The sequence below is a fragment of the Symphalangus syndactylus genome, chromosome X (assembly GCF_028878055.3).
Source record: "Symphalangus syndactylus isolate Jambi chromosome X, NHGRI_mSymSyn1-v2.1_pri, whole genome shotgun sequence".
In the NCBI taxonomy this organism is placed as follows: Eukaryota; Metazoa; Chordata; class Mammalia; order Primates; family Hylobatidae; genus Symphalangus; species Symphalangus syndactylus.
This window is the reverse complement of record NC_072447.2, coordinates 17,991,454-18,009,004: the sequence shown is the minus strand read 5'-3', so window position 1 is coordinate 18,009,004 and position 17,551 is coordinate 17,991,454. Positions and strand designations below refer to the sequence as shown.

Genomic DNA, 17,551 nt, shown 5'->3' with positions numbered 1-17,551 from the left:
GCACACAATGCGCATGTGTGTACACACAACTACACACACACTTGCACGCACATCTGTACACACACACATCTGCATACATGTGCATGTCTGCACACATAGACCTGCACACACACATCCCCACACACCTGCACACAGTGCACATATGCATACACACAACTACACACACATCTGCACATGCCTCTGCACAAAAAAGCATATTGGCACACACACATCTGCACACACACAAATACAGATGCCTTTTGTGCTGTCTACAAAATCATAAGAAACACCAAGCAGGCCAGGGGCGGTGGCTCACTAAAAAAAAAAAATACAAAAATTAGCCAGGCATGGTGGCAAGTGCCTGTAATCCCAGCTACTCAGGAGGCTGAGGCAGGAGAATCCCTTGAACCCAGGAGGTGGAGGTTGCAGTGAGCCGAGATGGTGCCATTGCACTCCAGCCTGGGCAACAAGAGTGAAACTCCGTCTCAAAAAAAAGAACCAAGCAGACTAGAGATGTGTTACGATACAAACAGTTGGCGCCTAAACAAAGCATAGGGCTTCATGCACATGCAATGGAAAATGACACCTGGATAGCGACAAAAGCAAAGGTGAAAGACGGCTGCACAGGCTGCACCTCTACCGTCTTAGCCTCCCCATTCCTGCAGGAGCTGTGTCTTAGTCCATTCATGTTGCTGTAAAGGAATACCCGAGGTTGGGTAATTGATAAAGAAGAGATCAGTGGCTGGGCACAGTGGCTCATGCCTGTAATCCAAGCACTTTTGGAGGCCAAGGCAGGTGGATCATGATGTCAAGAGATCGAGACCATCCTGGCCAACATGGTGAAAACCCATCTCTACAAAGTACAAAACTTAGCTGGGTGTGGTGGCGTGCAGCTGTAGTCCCAGCTACTTGGGAGGCTGAGGCAGGAGAATCAATTGAACTCGGGAGGCAGAGCTTGCAGTGAGCCGAGATGGCGCCACTGCACTCCAGCCTGGCGACAGAGTGAGACTGCGTCTCAAAAAAAAAAAAAGATTATAAATCATGCTGCTATAAAGACACATGCACACGTATGTTTATAACGGCACTATTCACAATAGCAAAGACTTGGAACCAACCTAAATGTCCAACAACGATAGACTGGATTAAGAAAATGTGGCACATATACACCATGGAATACTATGCAGCCATAAAAAAGGATGAGTTCATGTCCTTTGTAGGGACATGGATGAAACTGGAAACCATCATTCTCAGCAAACTATCGCAAGGACAAAAAACCAAACACCGCATGTTCTCACTCATAGGTGGGAATTGAACAATGAGAACACATGGACACAGGAAGGGGAACATCACACACCGGGAACTGTTGTGGGGTGGGGGGAGGGGGGAGGGATAGCATTAGGAGATATACCTAATGTAAATGATGAGTTAATGGGTGCAGCACACCAACATGGCACATGTATACATATGTAACAAACCTGCACATTGTGCACATGTACCCTAAAACTTAAAGTATAATAATAATAAAATTTTTTTTTAAAAAGGTAAAAAAAAAAAAAGAGAGATTATTTATTCGGCTCGTGGTGGTTCTCCAGGTTGTCCAGGAAGCATGGTGTTTGGACCTGCTTGTGGTGAGGACGTCACGCTACTTCCAGTCATGACAGAAAGTGAAAGGAAGACATTGTGTGTGGAGACCACATGGGCAGAAAGGAAGCAAGAGAGAGGGGTGGAGGTGCCAGGCTCTTTCCAACAACCAGTTCTCCTGGAAACTGAGAATGAGAACTCACTCATGACTATGGAGGCAGGGCCAAGCCATTCATAAGAGATTCACCCACATGATTTAAACATCTCCCACCAGGCCCCACCTACCACGCTGGGGGTCAAATTTCAACATGAAAATGGCAGGACCAAGCCATTCCTGAGGGATTCACCCACACGGTTTAAACATCTCCCACCAGGCCCCACCTACCACACTGGGGGTCAAATTTCAACATGAAACTTGGCAGGACCACACAAACCGTACCCAAACCATAGCACACTGCTTCTGTCCAGAATTGATGTAGAGAAGGTTATCTTCCCAAGAGCTCAATCAGATGGCTCACCAAGGTTGCTGGAGCTGGCCACGAAGGTGGATGTTCTCGTCAATGGCTCATACATTGTTGCTGACATCGATGTGAGAACTTTCCCATATTTTTTTTCTTTTCTTTTCTTTTCTTTTTTTTTTTGAGATGGAGTCTCCCTCTGTCGCCCAGGCTGGAGTGCAGTGGCGTGATCTCGGCTCACTGCAAGCTCCGCCTCCCGGGTTCATGCGATTCTCCTACCTCAGGCTCCCAAGTAGCTGGGATTACAGGCACCTGCCACCACACCCGGCTAAGTTTTTGTATTTTTAGTAGAGACGGAATTTCACCGTGTTAGCCAGGCTGGTCTTGAGCTCCTGACCTCAAGTGACCCTCCCGCCTCGGCCTCCCAAAGTGCTGGGATTACAGGCGTGAGCCACTGCACCCCGGCCTGAAGTGAGTTTTTCTTGCTGTTTTCTGTTCCTGGATGGAATAGCAGAACTGGTTGGGCCAGGTGAGCAGTCTAGGTGGTGTCAGCTGATCCGCCAAGCGCAGGCTCTGCAAAACATCTCAAGCATCGATCGTGGTTTTACAGCAGTGACGTACTCCTTCAGAGCAACACTCTTGGAGCCAGAGGCTGCAGGAACCCTCAACTGTAATTTCTAATTTTGTAGCTAATTTGTGAGTCCTGCGAAGGCAGACTGGACCTTAGCCCTTAGGGAAAGGGCTGTTTTCCATTTTGTTTCAGAATCACACCACGAACTGAATTTCTTCTCTTTTTTTTTTTTTTTTTTTTTTGTTTTTTTGAGACGGAGTCTCACTCAGTCACTCAGGCTGGAGTGCAGTGGCACGATCTCGGCTCACTGCAACCTCCACCTCTCGGGTTCACGTCATTCTCCCGCCTCAGCCTCCCGAGTAGCTGGGACTACAGGTGCCCGCCACCACGCCCGGCTAATTTTTTGTATTTTTAGTAGAGACGGGGTTTCACCGTGGTAGCCAGGATGGTCTTGATCTCCTGACCTCGTGATCCGCCCGCCTCGGCCTCCCAAAGTGCTGGGATAACAGGCGTGAGCCACCAAGCCCGGCCTGAATTTCTTCTCAAAGTTAGTTCGGCCTACGCCCAGGGAAGAACAAGGACAGCTTCAACGTTTGAAGCAAGACAGAGTCAGTTAGGTCTGGCCTCTTTCACCGTCCTAATTTCCTCAGTTAGCATTTCGCAAAGGCGGTTTTAGCCACAGCACCTGCGGCGTCAGTCATGTCAGAGCAGCGCTGGGTTCCCTAGGGAATCAGGAATAGAAAGCTGCGGCCCCTATATGAGTGTGAACCCTGCAAATCTGAGACAGGACCCAGTGAATTTAGAAAGTTGGCAGGGCGTGGTGGCTTACGCCTGTAATCCCAGCAGTTTGGGAGGCCGAGGCGGGTGGATCACAAGGTCAGGGGATCGAGACCATCCTGGCTAACACGGTGAAACACCGTCTCTACTAAAAATACAAAAAATTAGCTGGGCGTGGTGGTGGGCGCCTGTAGTCCCAGCTACTCGGGAGGCTGAGGCGGGAGAATGGCCTGAACCCGGGAGGTGGAGCTTGCAGTGAGCCGAGATTGTGCCACTGCACTCCAGCCTGGGGGACAGAGCCAGACTCCGTTTCAAAAAAAAAAAAAAAGAAAGTTGATTTTGCCAAGGTTGGGGGCTTCTCACGGGACAATGATGTGTCACCCAACCAGCGTGTATCCAGCGTGAACCTTGAATAACTGAGACAGGTCTCAGTCAGTTTAGGAAGTTATTTAGCCAGAACTAAGGATGTAGAGCCGCGACAGGTGCGTAAGGGGCTCAGAGCACAGTGGGATTTGTTTTTTGTTTGTTTCTTTGTTTGTTTGCTTTGAGATGGAGTTTCACTCTTGTGGCCCAGGCTGGAGTGCAGTGGCATAATCTTGGCTCATCACAACCTCCACTTCCCGAGTTCAAGCGATTCTCTGGCCTCAGCCTCCCGAGTAGCTGGGATTACAGGCATGCGCCACCATGCCTGGCTAATCTTGTATTTTTAGTAGAGACAGGGTTTCTCCATGTTGGTCAGACTGGTCTCTAACTCCTGACCTCAGGCGATCTGCCCACCTTGGCCTCCCAAAGTGCTAGGATTACAGGTGTGATCCACCGCGCCCGGCCTCACAGTTGGGTTTTATACATTCTAGGGAGACATAAGAAATCAATCAACATAAGCAAGATGGGCCAGGGGCGGTGGCTCACGCCCCTGACCTCAGGTGATCCACCCGTGTCTGCCTCCCAAATGGCTGCATTCTTTTGAGTTTCTGGTTAGCCTCTCTAAAGGAGGCAGTTAGATATGCATCTATCTCAGTGAGCAAAGTTATCACTTTGAATAGAATGAGAGGGAAAGGCCCTAAGCAGTTCTCAGCGGGGCCCAAAGATTTATTTTTCTTTCTTCCCGCCCAGGCTGGAGTGCAGTGGCACGATCTCGGCTCACTGCAACCTCTGCCTCCTGGGTTCACGCCATTCTCCTGCCTCAGCCTCCCGAATAGCTGGGATTACAGGCATGTGCCACCACGCCCGACTACTTTTTTGTATTTTTAGTAGAGACAGGGTTCACCGTGTTAGCCAGGATGGTCTCGATCTCCTGACCTCGTGATTCACCCGCCTCTGCCTCCCAAAGTGCTGGGATTACAGGCGTGAGCCACCGCGCCCGGCAATTTATTTTTCTTTCACAAGGGACATCAGCTTTCCTGGAAGGGGCTAGAAGCAGGTGAAGGAGGAGGTGGGTTGGGGAGGAGGTGGAGTAGGGGAGCAGGGGAGCTGGCAAGAAGGTTGAGTCGGGGTAATGCAGAGATAAGAAATAAAAGCTCTGGGCTGGCCGCGGTGGCTCACGCCTGTCATCCCAGCACTTCGGGAGGTCGAGGCGGGAAGATCACCTGAGGTCAGAGGAGTTAGAGACCAGCATGGCTAACATGGTGAAACCCCATCTCTACTAAAAATAGGAAAATTAGCCGGGCGTGGTGGCAGCCGCCTGTCATTCCAGCTATTCAGGAGGCTGAGGCAGGAGAATCGCTTGAACCCGGGAGACAGAGGTTGCAGTGAGCCGAGATCATGCCACTACACTCCAGCCTGGGGAACAGGAGCGAGACTTTGTCTCAAAAAAAAAAGAAAGAAAGAAAGAAATAGAAGCTCTGCTCTCAGGGGAATGGGAATGGGATTAAGGGGCAAGGAGAGGGGGCTCAGCTTCCCCAGGGAGAAACCATTCACCTGTGGGGAGGGGTCTACAGAGCACCTGCTCTCTGCCGGGTTGGAAGCACTGATGATGCTGCCGGAGAGCTTCTCATTCAGGCTGTTCTTTGTTCTCTACATGACAGAAAGCGCCCCTCACAGGGGTCTCCCTGGGGCAGTGTGATCAGAATGATCCTGTCCAGATAACTCCTTCCCAACTGGAAATTCTCCATGACAAAAAGCTCATGCTTCTGGGCTGGGCTCGCTGGCTCACCCCAGCACTTTGGGAGGCTGAGGCGGGCAGATCACGAGGTCAGGAGTTCAAGACCAGCCTGGCCAACATGGCGAAACACCATCCCTACTAAAAACACCAAAGAAATATTAACCGGGCGTGATGGCGGGCGCCTGTAATCCCAGCTACTCAGGAGGCTGAAGCAGGAGAATCACCTGAACCCGGGAGGCAAAGGTTGCAGTGAGCTGAGTTCATGCCACTGCACTCCAGCGTGGACGACAAGAGTGAAACTCCATCTCAAAACAAAACAAATCAAATCTCTTGCTGACCGGGTGCAGCGGCTCATACCTGTAATCCCATCACTTTGGGAGACTGAGGCGGGCTGATTACCTGAAGTCAGGAGTTCAACACCAGCCTAGCCAAGATGGTGAAACACCATCTCTACTAAAAATACCAAAAAAAGGCCAGTGCAATGGCTCACCCTGTCATCCCAGCACTTTGGAAAGCCGAGGGGGGGCAGATCACCTGAGGTCAGGAGTTCGAGACCAGCCTGACCCACAGGGAGAAACCCCATCTCTACTAAAAATACAAAAATTAGCCGGACACGGTGGCACATGCCTGTAATCCCAGCTACTTGGGAGGCTGGGGCAGGAGAATCGCTTGAACCCGGGAGGTGGAGGTGGCAGTGAGCCGAGATCGTGCCACTGCACTCCAGCCTGGGCAACAGAACGAGACTCTGTCTAAAAAAAAAAAAAAAACCCGAAAAAAATTAGTTGGGCATGGTGGCCGGCACCTGTAATCCCAGCTACTCGGGAGGCTGAGGCAGGGGAATCGCTTGAACCCAGGAGGTTGCAGTGAGCTGAGATTGTGCCGCTACACTCCAGCCTGGGTGAGGAGAGTGAAACTCCGTCTCAAAACATTAAAAAAAAAAAAAAAAAAATCTCTTGCTGACCAGGCGCAGTGGTTCATGCCTGTAATCCCAGCACTTTGGGAGGCCGAGAGGGGTGGATCACTTAAGGTCAGGAGTTTGAGACCAGGCTGGCCAACATGGCGAAACCCTGTCTCTACTAAAAATACAAAAAAAAAAGAAAGAAAGAAAAATTAGCCAGGCGTGGTGGCAGGCACCTGTACTTCTAGCTACTTGGAAGGCTGAGGCAGGAGAAGCTCTTGAACCCGGGAGGCGGAGGTTGCAGTGAGCCAAGATCGTGCCACTGCCCTCCAGCCTGGGTGACAAGAGTGAAACTCCGTCTCATAACAAAAACCAAAAACCAAAAAACCCTCATTCCTCTGGAGCCCACAGAACTTCCAGAACCAAAATCCCATGGCCCAGAGGGGTCGGTTTCTACTTCTCAAGAACCGAGGATTACCCGGAAGCTGTGAGTTGCAGGATTTCAAGCCCCTCTTGTCTGGCAGTTTATCCTAAAGATTAGTGGCTGAGAGAAAGGTTCTGAGAACAGATGACAACCAGGCTTTCCAAGAAACGGAGACTGGGCTTCCCGCTCTGCATGATCTTCTGCCCACACAAAGAATTTCCCACATCTTATTATTCTCCCAGGTTTGGGCCAAAAACTCCCAAACTGATGTCCTTTGCAGGGGCTACTTATTAGCTACGGGTTTGTTTTGTTTTGTTTTGTTTCTTGAGACGGACTCTCGCTCTGTTGCCCAGGCTGGAGTGCAATGGTGCAATCTCGGCTCACTGCAACCTCCGCCTCCCAGGTTCGAGCGTTTCTCCTGCCTCAGTAGCTGAGTAGATGACATTACAGGTATTTTGTTTTGTTTTTTGAGACGGACTCTCACTCTGTTGCCCAGGCTGGAGTACAATGGTGCAATCTCGGCTCACTGCAACCTCCGCCTCCCGGGTTCGAGCGTTTCTCCTGCCTCAGTAGCTGAGTAGCTGGCATTACAGACGTGCACCACTAAGCCTAGCTAATCTTTGTATTTTTAGTAGAGACGGGGTTTCGCCATGTTGGCCAGGCTGGTCTTGAACTCTTGACCTCAGGTGATCCACCTGCCTTGGCCTCCCAAAGTGCTGGGATTACAGACATGAGCCACTGTGCCCGGCCAACTACCGCTAACCCAAAATAAAATTCTAAGCCCCCCACAACCATCTGAGTGCACCCCTCCTCTCTGCCAAGGATGTTTTGGAGTTAACATTGAGGAGGAAGCTCTGATTTTTTTTGAGACGGAGTCTCGCTCTGTCACCCAGGCTGGAGTGCAGTGGCGCGATCTCGGCTCACTGCAAGCTCCGCCTCCCAGGTTCACGCCATTCTCCTGCCTCAGCCTCCCGAGTAGCTGAGACTACAGGTGCCCGCCACCACGCCCAGCTAATTTTTAGTATTTTTAGTAGAGACGGGGTTTCACCATGTTAGCCAGGATGGTCTCGATCTCCTGACCTCATGATCCACCCGCCTTGGCCTCCCAAAGTGCTGGGATTACAGGCGTGAGCCACTGCGTCCGATCGCTCTGATTTTTTTTTATCTTACCCAAACTCCTATCTAAGATGTCTGGGGACTCATGCCCTACAAACCTTAAATTCTTATCCAATTTTTTTTTTTTTTTTTTTTGAGACGGAGTTTTGCTCTTGTTGCCCAGGCTGGAGTGCAGTGGCACAATCTCAGCTCACCGCAACCTCCACCTCCCAGGTTCAAGTGATTCTCTTGCCTCAGCTTCCCGAGTAGCTGGGATTACAGGCATGCACCACCATGCCTAACTAATTTTGTATTTTTAGTAGAGACGGGGGTTTCTCCAGGTTGGTCAGGCTGGTCTCAAACTCCTGACCTCAAGTGATTCGTCTGCCTCGGCCTCCCAAAGTGCTGGGTTTATGCCACCGTGCCTGACACCCCGCTTTTTTTTTTTGAGACAAAGTCTCGCTCTCTCGCCAGGTTGGAGTGCAATGGCAGGATCTCGGCTCACTGCAACCTCAGCCTCCTGAGTTCAAGAAATTCTCCCGCCTCAGCCACCTGAGGAGCTGGCATTACAGACATGCACCATCACACCTGGCTAATGTTTGTATTTTTAGTAGAGATGGGGTTTCGCCATGTTGTCCAGGCTGGTCTTGAACTCCTGACCTGAGGTGATCCACCTGCCTTGGCCTTCCAAAGTGCTGAGATTACAGCTGTGAGTTACCGCTTCTGGCCCAAACCAATGCGTTTCTTAAATGTATTTGATTGATGTCTCATGCTTCCCTAAAATGTATAAAACTAGGCTGTGCCCGACCACCTTGGACACACGTTCTCAGAACCTCCTGAGGGCTGTGTCACGGGCCATGATCATCGTATTTGGCTCAGAATGAATGTCTTCAAATATTTCACAGAGTTTGACTCTTTTCATCAACAACATGAAAAAGTGGTTGAGACCATGATGGAGAGAAGGTCGGACAAGCCTCATGATACCCCTTCAGCATTATTTTATTTTATTTTATTTTATTTTATTTTATTTTATTTTAATTATTATACTTTAGGGTTTTAGGGTACATGTGCACAATGTGCAGGTTTGTTACATATGTATCCATGTGCCATGTTGGTGTGCTGCACCCATTAACTCGTCATTTAGCATTAGGTGTATCTCCTAATGCTGTCCCTCCCCCCTCCCTCAACCCCACAACAGGCCCCGGAGTGTGATGTTCCCCTTCCTGTGTCCATGAGTTCTCATTGTTCAATTCCCACCTATGAGTGAGAACATGCGGTGTTTGGTTTTTTGTCCTTGCGATAGTTTACTGAGAATGATGTTTTCCAGTTTCATCCATGTCCCTACAAAGGACATGAACTCATCATTTTTTATGGCTGCATAGTATTCCATGGTGTATATGTGCCACATTTTCTTAATCCAGTCTATCGTTGTTGGACATTTGGGTTGGTTCCAAGTCTTTGCTATTGTGAATAGTGCCACAATAAACATACGTGTGCATGTGTCTTTATAGCAGCAAAAAATATGGAACGCTTCACGAATTTGCGTGTCATCCTTGCGCGGGGGCCATGCTAATCTTCTCTGTATCGTTCCAATTTTAGTATATGTGCTGCCGAAGCAAGCACTATTTTATTTTATTTTTTGAGATGGAGTCTTGCTCTGTCGCCCAGGCTGGAGTGTAGTGGCATGATCTCAGCTCACTACAACCTCCGCCTCCCAGGTTCACGCCATTCTCCTGCCTCAGCCTCCCGAGTAGCTGGGACTACAAGTGCCCGCCACCACGCCAGGCTAATTTTTTTGTATCTTTAGTAGAGATGGGGTTTCACCGTGTTAGCCAGGATGATCTCGATCTCCTGACCTCGTGATCCGCCCGCCTCGGCCTCCCAAAGTGCTGGGATTACAGGCGTGAGCCACTGCGCCCAGCCACACCTTCAGCATTAAAATCCACAGTGACCTTAACTCGAGCAAAAACCATTGGGAATCTATTCTCTCTGAAGTCTGCTACCTGGAGGCCTGTTTCGTCTATTTTTTTTTTTTTTTTTTTTTTTTTTGAGACACAGTCTCGCTCTGTCGCCCAGGCTGGAGTGCAGTGGCGAGGTCTCAGCTCACTGCAACCTCCGCCTCCGCGGTTCAAGCAATTCTCCTGCCTCACCCTCTGAGTAGCTGGGATTACAGGTGCCCGCCCACCACACCTGGCTCATATTTGTATTTTTAGCAGAGACGGGGTTTCACCATGCTGGCCAGGCTGGTCTTAAATTCCCGACCTCAGGCAATCTGCCCACCTCGGACTCCCAAAGTGCTGGGATTACAGGTGTGAGCCACCACGCCTGGCGTGTTTTGTCAATCTTATGATCTCTGTTGTTTTTTTTGTTTGTTTTTTTTGTTTTTTGGTTTTTTTTCAAATTGAGATAGTCTCGCTGCAACACCCAGGCTGGGGTGCAATGGCACAATCTCATCTTACTACAACCTCCACCTCCCGGGTTCAAGCGATTCTCCTGCCTCAGCCTCCCGAGTAGCTGGGATTACAGGCATGTGCCATCCTGCCCAACTAATTTTTTTTTTTTTTTTTTTGTATTTTTAGTAGAGATGGGGTTTCACCATGTTAGCTAGGCTGTTCTCGAACTCCCGACCTCAGGTGATCCGCCCCCCCTGCCTCCCAAAGTGCTGGGATTACAGGTGTGAGCCACTGTGCCAGCCTGTTTTGTGAATCTTATGATCTTGGTTTTCATGTGAACGCTAGTCAGCTGTGCCTGAATTCTAAAGGCAGGAGGCTGTAATGAGGCATGTCTGGCCCCACTCTCTATGATGGCCTGAACTAGACTTTCAGGAGGTTAACTTTCTTTTTTTTTTTTTTTTTTGAGACAGAGTCTCACTCTGTCACCCAGGCTGGAGTGCAGTGGTTCGATCTTGGCTCACTGCAAGCTCCGCCTCCTGGGTTCACGCCATTCTCCTGCCTCAGCCTCCCGAGTAGCTGGGACTACAGGCACCTACCACCATGTCCGGCTAATTCTTTGGTATTTTTAGTAGAGACGGGGTTTCACCATGTTAGCCAGGATGGTCTCGATCTCCTGACCTCATGATCTGCCCACCTCGGCCTCCCAAAGTGCTGGGATGACAGGCGTGAGCCACCGCGCCCGGCCTTAACTTTCAAATGTCATTAGCTGAGGGAAGGGATCCATTTGGATGGTTGAGCAAGCATTCAAATTTTATTTGTGGCTTACATTAGTGATAACAGGAGCCTGTGGAGACGCTATAAACCTGTTTTTCCTTTTCTCCTTTTTTTTTTTCTGTTGTTGTTTTGTTTTTTTTGGTTTTTTTTTTTTTTTTGAGACAGGGTCTCACTCTGTCCCCCAGGCTGGAGTGCAGTGGTGTGATCTCAACTCATTGCAATCTCCGCCTCTGGGTTCAAGTGATTCTCATACCTCAGCCTCCTGAGTAGCTGGGATTACAGGCATGCAGCATTACGTCCAGCTAATTTTTGTATTTTTAGTGGAGATGGGGTTGCACCCTATTGGCCAGGCTGGTCTCGAACTCCTACCTCACGTTATCCGCCTGCCTCGGCCTCGCAAAGTGCTGGGATGACAGGCTGGGATCACTGCGCCCAGGCAATTTTATAAAAAAACTTATTTGTACACACGAGGTCTCGCTACGTTGCCCAGACTGGTCTCGAACTCCTAGGCCCAAATGATCTGTCTGCAGAAAAACCACAGAGTAATAGATGATCCTGGCACATTCTTTTTTTTGAGACTGAGTCTCACTCTGTCACCCAGGTTGGAGTGCAGTGGTTTGACCTCAGCTCACCCGCAACCTCCACTCCCAGGTTCAAGCGATTCTCCTGCCTCAGCCTCCTGAGTAGCTGGGATTACAGGCACACGCCACCACGCCAGGCTGATTTTTGTAGTTTTAGTAGAGACAGGGTTTCACCATGTTGGCCAGGATGGTCTCAATCTCTTGACCTCGTAATCCACCCGCCTCAGCCTCCCAAAGTGCTGGGATGACAGGCACGAGCCACCGTGCCAGGCGTGAAACTGTTCATTTTTAAGCTTAGGTTTAATACAGTCTGGACAGCTGTGTAGAAACAGAATTGGTGGAAAAGGGCCTGATCTAAGGCTAATGGATGAGTGAGGAAATTCAGCCAGGCCTGTCTTTCTAGATTCTTCTCGGTGTCTCTGAGCAGAGCTCATTTCTTCTGGGTGTGGGGCAGAAGAAAAGAATGGAATTCACATTCCTCTCTGGAATAGAACTCTTAGGATCTTCAGACAAACAAGGGAGGTGACAGAATTTCCTTACGGCTAGTTTTTACACAGAAAAGGAGAGGGAAAATTAGAGTCCTATTTTTATTTATTTATTTATTTATTTTAGACGGAGTCTCGCTCTGTTGCCCAGGCTGGAGTGCAGTGGCGAGATCTCGGCTCACTGCAAGCTCCGCCTCCTGGGTTCATGCCATTCTCCTGCCTCAGCCTCCCAAGTAGCTGGGACTACAGGTGCCCACCACCACGCCCGGCTAATTTTTTGTATTTTTAGTAGAGATTGGGTTTCACCATGTTGTTCAGGATGGTCTCGATCTCCTGACCTTGTGATCCGCCTGTCTTGGCCTCCCAAAGTGCTGGGATTACAGGCATGAGCCACCGTGCCCGGCCTATTTATTTTATTTTATTTTTGAGGTGGAATCTCACTCTGTCACCCAGGCTGGAATGCAATGGTGCGATCTCAGCTCACCGCAACCTCCGCCTCCCAGGTTCAAGCGATTCTCCTGCCTCAGCCTCCCTAGTAGCTGGGATTACAGGCATGTGCCACCACACCTGGCTGATTTTGTATTTTTAGTAGAGATGGGGTTTATCCATGTTGGTCAGGCTGGTCTCAGACTCCCGACCTCAGGTGATCAGCCTGCCTCGGCCTCCCAAAGTGCTGGGATTACAGGCGTGAGCCACTGTGCCCGGCCTTTATGGCCAGTTTTTACACAGAAAAGTGGAGGGAAAATTAGAGTCCTATTTTTATTTTATTTTATTTTTGAAGTGGAGTCTCACTCTGTCACCCAGGCTGGAGTGCAGTGGCATGATATCAGCTCACCGCAACCTCTGCCTCCCAGGTTCAAGCAATTCTCCTGCCTCAGCCTCCCTAGTAGCTGGGATTACAGGCATGTGCCACCACGCCAGGCTAATTTTTGTATTTTTAGTAGAGACGGGGTTTCACCATGTTGGCCAGGCTGGTCTTGAACTCCCTCAGGTGATCCACCCTCCTCAGCCTCCCAAAGTGCTGGGATTACAGGCATGAGCCACCGAGCCTGGCCCAACACAGATCTTAAGTCTGAATAAGAAATATTTACAATCGGCTGGGTGCAGTGGCAAAAATAAAAATAAAAAAATTAGCCAGGCATGGTGGCACCTGTAATCCCAGCTACTTGGGAGGCTGAGGCAGAAGAATCACTTGAACCCGGGAAGCGGAGGTTGTGGTGAGCTGAGATCACGCTACTTCACTCCAGCCTGGACAACAGAGCAACACTCTATCTCCAAAAAAAAAGAAAAAACGAGAAACAATCTATTCTCTCTGAAGCCTGCTCCCTGGAGGTGTCATCTGCTTGATAAAACATTGGTCCCCAAACCCTATACCATTATAACCCAGACATTCTTTTCTATTGATAATAATTCTCAGCTGGGCACAGTGGCTCACGCCTGTAATCTCAGCACTTTGGGAGGCTAAGGCGAACGGATCACCCGAGGTCAGGAGTTAGAGACCAGCCTGACCAACATGGAGAAACCCCGTCTCTACTAAAAATACAAAATTAGCCGAGCGTGGTGTCGCATGCCTGTAATCCCAGCTACTCCGGAGGCTGAGGCAGGAGAATCGTTTGAACCCGAGAGGTGGGGGTTGCACTGAGCTGAGATCACGCCACTGCACTCTAGCCTGGACAAGAGTGAAACTCCGTCTCAAAAAAAAAAAAAAAAAATTATTTCAAACAATTACCAATCACAAAATGTTTAAATCTATCTATAACCTGGGAGCTTTCCCTTTGAGTTTCCCCATTTTTCTGGACTGAACCAACGTGTATCTTAAATATGTTTGATTCATGTCTCACGTCTCCCTAAAATGTATAGAAGCAGCCCGGCCTGGTGTGGCTCCCGTCTATCATCCCAGCGCTTTTGGGAGGCCGAGGCAGGTGGATTGCCTGACCTCAGGAGTTGGACATCACCCTGGATAAAGTGGTGAAACCCTATCTCTACTAAACATACAAAAAATTAGGTGGGCGTGGTGGTGCGTGCCTGTAATCCCAGTTACTCAGGAGGCTGGGGCAGGAGAATCACTTGAACCCGAGAGGCGGAGGTTGCAGTGAGCCGAGACCGTGCCACTGCACTCCAGCCTGGAAACAGAGCGAGACTCCGTCTCAAAAAAAAAAAAAAAAGAAAAAGAAAAAGAAAAAAAGACAGACTCTCACTCTGTCCCCCAGGCTGGAGTGAAGTGTCCTGATCTCGGCTCACTGCATCCTCCACCTCCTGGGTTCAAGCGATTCTCCTGCCTCAGCCTGCCACGTAGCTGGGGTGACAGGCGTGTGCCACTGTGCCTGGTAATTTTCGCATTTTTAGTAGAGACGGGTTTCACCATGTTGGCCAGGCTGGTGTCGAACTCCTGACCTTGTGGTCTGCCTGCCTCGGGCTCCCAAAGTTCTAGGATTACAGGTGTGAGCCACCGCGCCTGGCCCCATTTGTTTAAAATTTATTTTTATTTTATTTATTTTTTTAAGACAGAGTCTCACTCTGTCCCCTAGGCTGGAGTAAAGTGGTATGATCTCGGCTTACTGCATCCTCCACCTCCTGGGTTCAAGCGATTCTCATACCTCAGCCTGCCACGTAGCTGCGGTTACAGGCGTGTGCCACTGTGCCTGGTAGTTTTTGTATTTTTAGTAGAGACGGGGTTTCATCATGTTGGCCAGGCTGGTGTCGAACTCCTGACCTCAAGTGATCCTCCCGCCTCGGCCTCCCAAAGTGCTGGAATTATAGGTGTGAGCCACCGCACCCAATCCATTTGTTAAGAATTTAAAGAGTAGGTTGTTGTAATTATCTCCACTCTTTTTTTCCTTTTTTCTTTTCTTTTCTTTTTTTTTTTTTTTTTTGAGACACAGTCTTGTTCTGTCGCCCAGGCTGGAGTGCAGTGGTCCAATCTCTGCTCACCACCACCTCCGCCTCCTGGGTTGAAGCCTTCTCCTTCCTCAGCCTCCGGAGTAGCCGGGACTACAGGTGCCGGACACCACACCTAGCTAATTTCTTTTTTTTTTTTTTTTTTTGAGACGGAGTCCCGCTCTCTTGCCCAGGCTGGAGTGCAGTGGCGCGATCTCGGCTCACTGCAAGCTCCGCCTCCCGGGTTCACGCCATTCTCCTGTCTCAGCCTCCCCAGTAGCTGGGACTACAGGCGCCCGCCAGCACGCCCGGCTAATTTTTTGTATTTTTAGTAGAGACGGGGTTTCACCGTGTTAGCCAGGATGGTCTCGATCTCCTGACCTTGTGATCCGCCCATCTCGGCCTCCCAAAGTGCTGGGATTACAGGCGTGAGCCACCGTGCCCGGCCGTAGCTAATTTCTTATATCTTCAGTAGACACAGGGTTTCACCATTTTGGCCAGGCTGGTCTTGGAACTCCTGACCTCACCCACTCTTCATTATTTTATTTTATTTATTTTTTTTATTGTTTTGAGACAGAGTCTTGCTCTGTCAACTAGGCTGGAGTGCAGTGGTGAGATCACAGCTCACTGCACCCTTGAACCCCCAAGCTCAAGCAATCCTCCCACCTCAGATTCCAGAGTAGCTGGGACCACAGACACGCAACATTAAGTCCAGCTGTGAAATATTTTTTTATTTCCGTATTTTGAAATAGGGTCTTTGCATTTGGCCGGGCGCAGTGGCTCACGCCTGTAATCCCAGCACTTTGGGAGGCCGAGGCGGGTGGATCACAAGGTCAGGAGATCGAGACCATCCTGGTTAACACGGTGAAACCCCGCCTCTACTAAAAATACAAAAAAAAATTAGCCGGGCGCAGTGGCGGGCGCCTGTAGTCCCAGCTACTTGGGAGGCTGAGGCAGGAGAATCGCTTGAACTGGGAGGCAGAGGTTGCAGTGAGCCGAGATCGCGCCAGTGCACTTCAGCCTGGTGACAGTGAGACTCTGTCTCAAAAAAGAAAAAAAAAAGAAATAGGGTCTTTGCAGGTGTAATGAGTAAAACATCTTGAGATAAGATCATCCTAGGTTTAGGGTGGATTCTCAATCCAATACCAGGTATCCCTGTAAGAAACAAAAGTGGAGACACAGACACAGAGGAGGAGGCCACGTGGAGATGGAGGCAGAGACTGGAGTGATGTGGCCACAAGCCCAGGGATGCCTGGAGCCCCCAGGAGCTGGGAGAGGCAGGAAGGATCCTCCCCTAGAGCCTCCAGAGGGAAGTGAACACAATCACAGTGGACCCAGCAGTGGCCCCCAGAAAGATCTGTCCACATCCTAAGAAGGAGAGACAGGGAGTCTTAACACTCAGACACACAGAAGGCCAAGTGGAGACGGAGGCGGAGACGGAGGCAGAGACTGGAGTGATGCGGCCACAAGCCCAGGGATGCCTGGAGTCCCCAGGAGCTGGGAGAGGCAGGAAGGATCCTCCCCTAGAGCCTCCGGAAGGAAGCACACCCAACTGTATTGGGTTGGGAGGTGACGCCCAAAAGATATATCCATGTCCTAAGCCCAGGAATCTGGGAATGGGACCTCATTTGGAAAAAGGTTCTTTGCAGATGTGATTAAGGATCTGGTGACGAGATCATCCCGGATTAGGATGGGCCCTAAATGCAATGGCAGGTGTCCTTCTAAGACACAGAAGAGGAGACATAGACACAGAAGAGAAGGCCACGTGAAGACAGAGGCAGAGACTGGAGCGTTGTGGTCACAAGCCCGGGGATGCCCGGATCCCCCAGGAGCTGGGAGAGGCAGGAAGGACCGTCCCCTAGAGCCTCTGGAGGGAGCGCATCCCTGAGACACCTGGATCTCAGACTTCTGGTATCCAGGACTGGGAGAGGATAAATCTCTTTTGTTGCAAAACTCCCAATCTATTTTAATTTATTGTCATAGCCTTAAGAAACTAACACAGTTGGTAGGGCACAGTGGCTCAAGCCTGTTATCCCAGCACTTTGGGAGGCTGAGGTGGGCGGATCCCCTGAGGTCAGGAGTTCGAGACCAGCCTGGCCAACATGGTGAAACCCCGTCTCTACTAAAAATACAAAAATTATCTGGGTGTGGTGGCAGGCACTTGTAATCCCAGCTACTTGGGAGGCTGAGGCAGGAGAATCACTTGAACCCTGGAGGCGGAGGTTGCAGTGAGCTGCGATTGTGCCATTGCACTCCAGCCTGGGCGACAAGAGCAAAACTCTGTCTCAAATAATAATAATAAGGTCAGGTGTGGTGGCTGATGCCTGTAAACCCAGCACTTTGGGAGGCTGAGGTGGGCAGATCCCCTGAGGTCAGGAGTTTGAGACCAGCCTGGCCAACATGGTGAAACCCCGTCTCTACTAAAAATACAAAAATTAGCTGGGCATGGTGGCAGGCACCTGTAATCCCAGCTACTCGGGAGGCCAAGGCAGGAGAATCGCTTGAACCCTGGAGGCAGAGGTTGCAGTGAGCTGCGATTGTGCCATTGTACTCCAGC

General features: G+C 50.0%; 1 non-coding gene across 1 annotated transcript; it reads right to left on the bottom strand.

Annotated features, from left to right (window-relative positions):
- Positions 1 to 9,400: 9,400 nt before the first annotated feature.
- LOC129476500 (U6 spliceosomal RNA) lies at positions 9,401 to 9,507 on the bottom strand. The gene has a single exon (XR_008654941.1). It is a non-coding gene; the product is annotated as a U6 spliceosomal RNA (small nuclear RNA).
- Between the last annotated feature and the right edge of the window lie 8,044 nt (positions 9,508 to 17,551).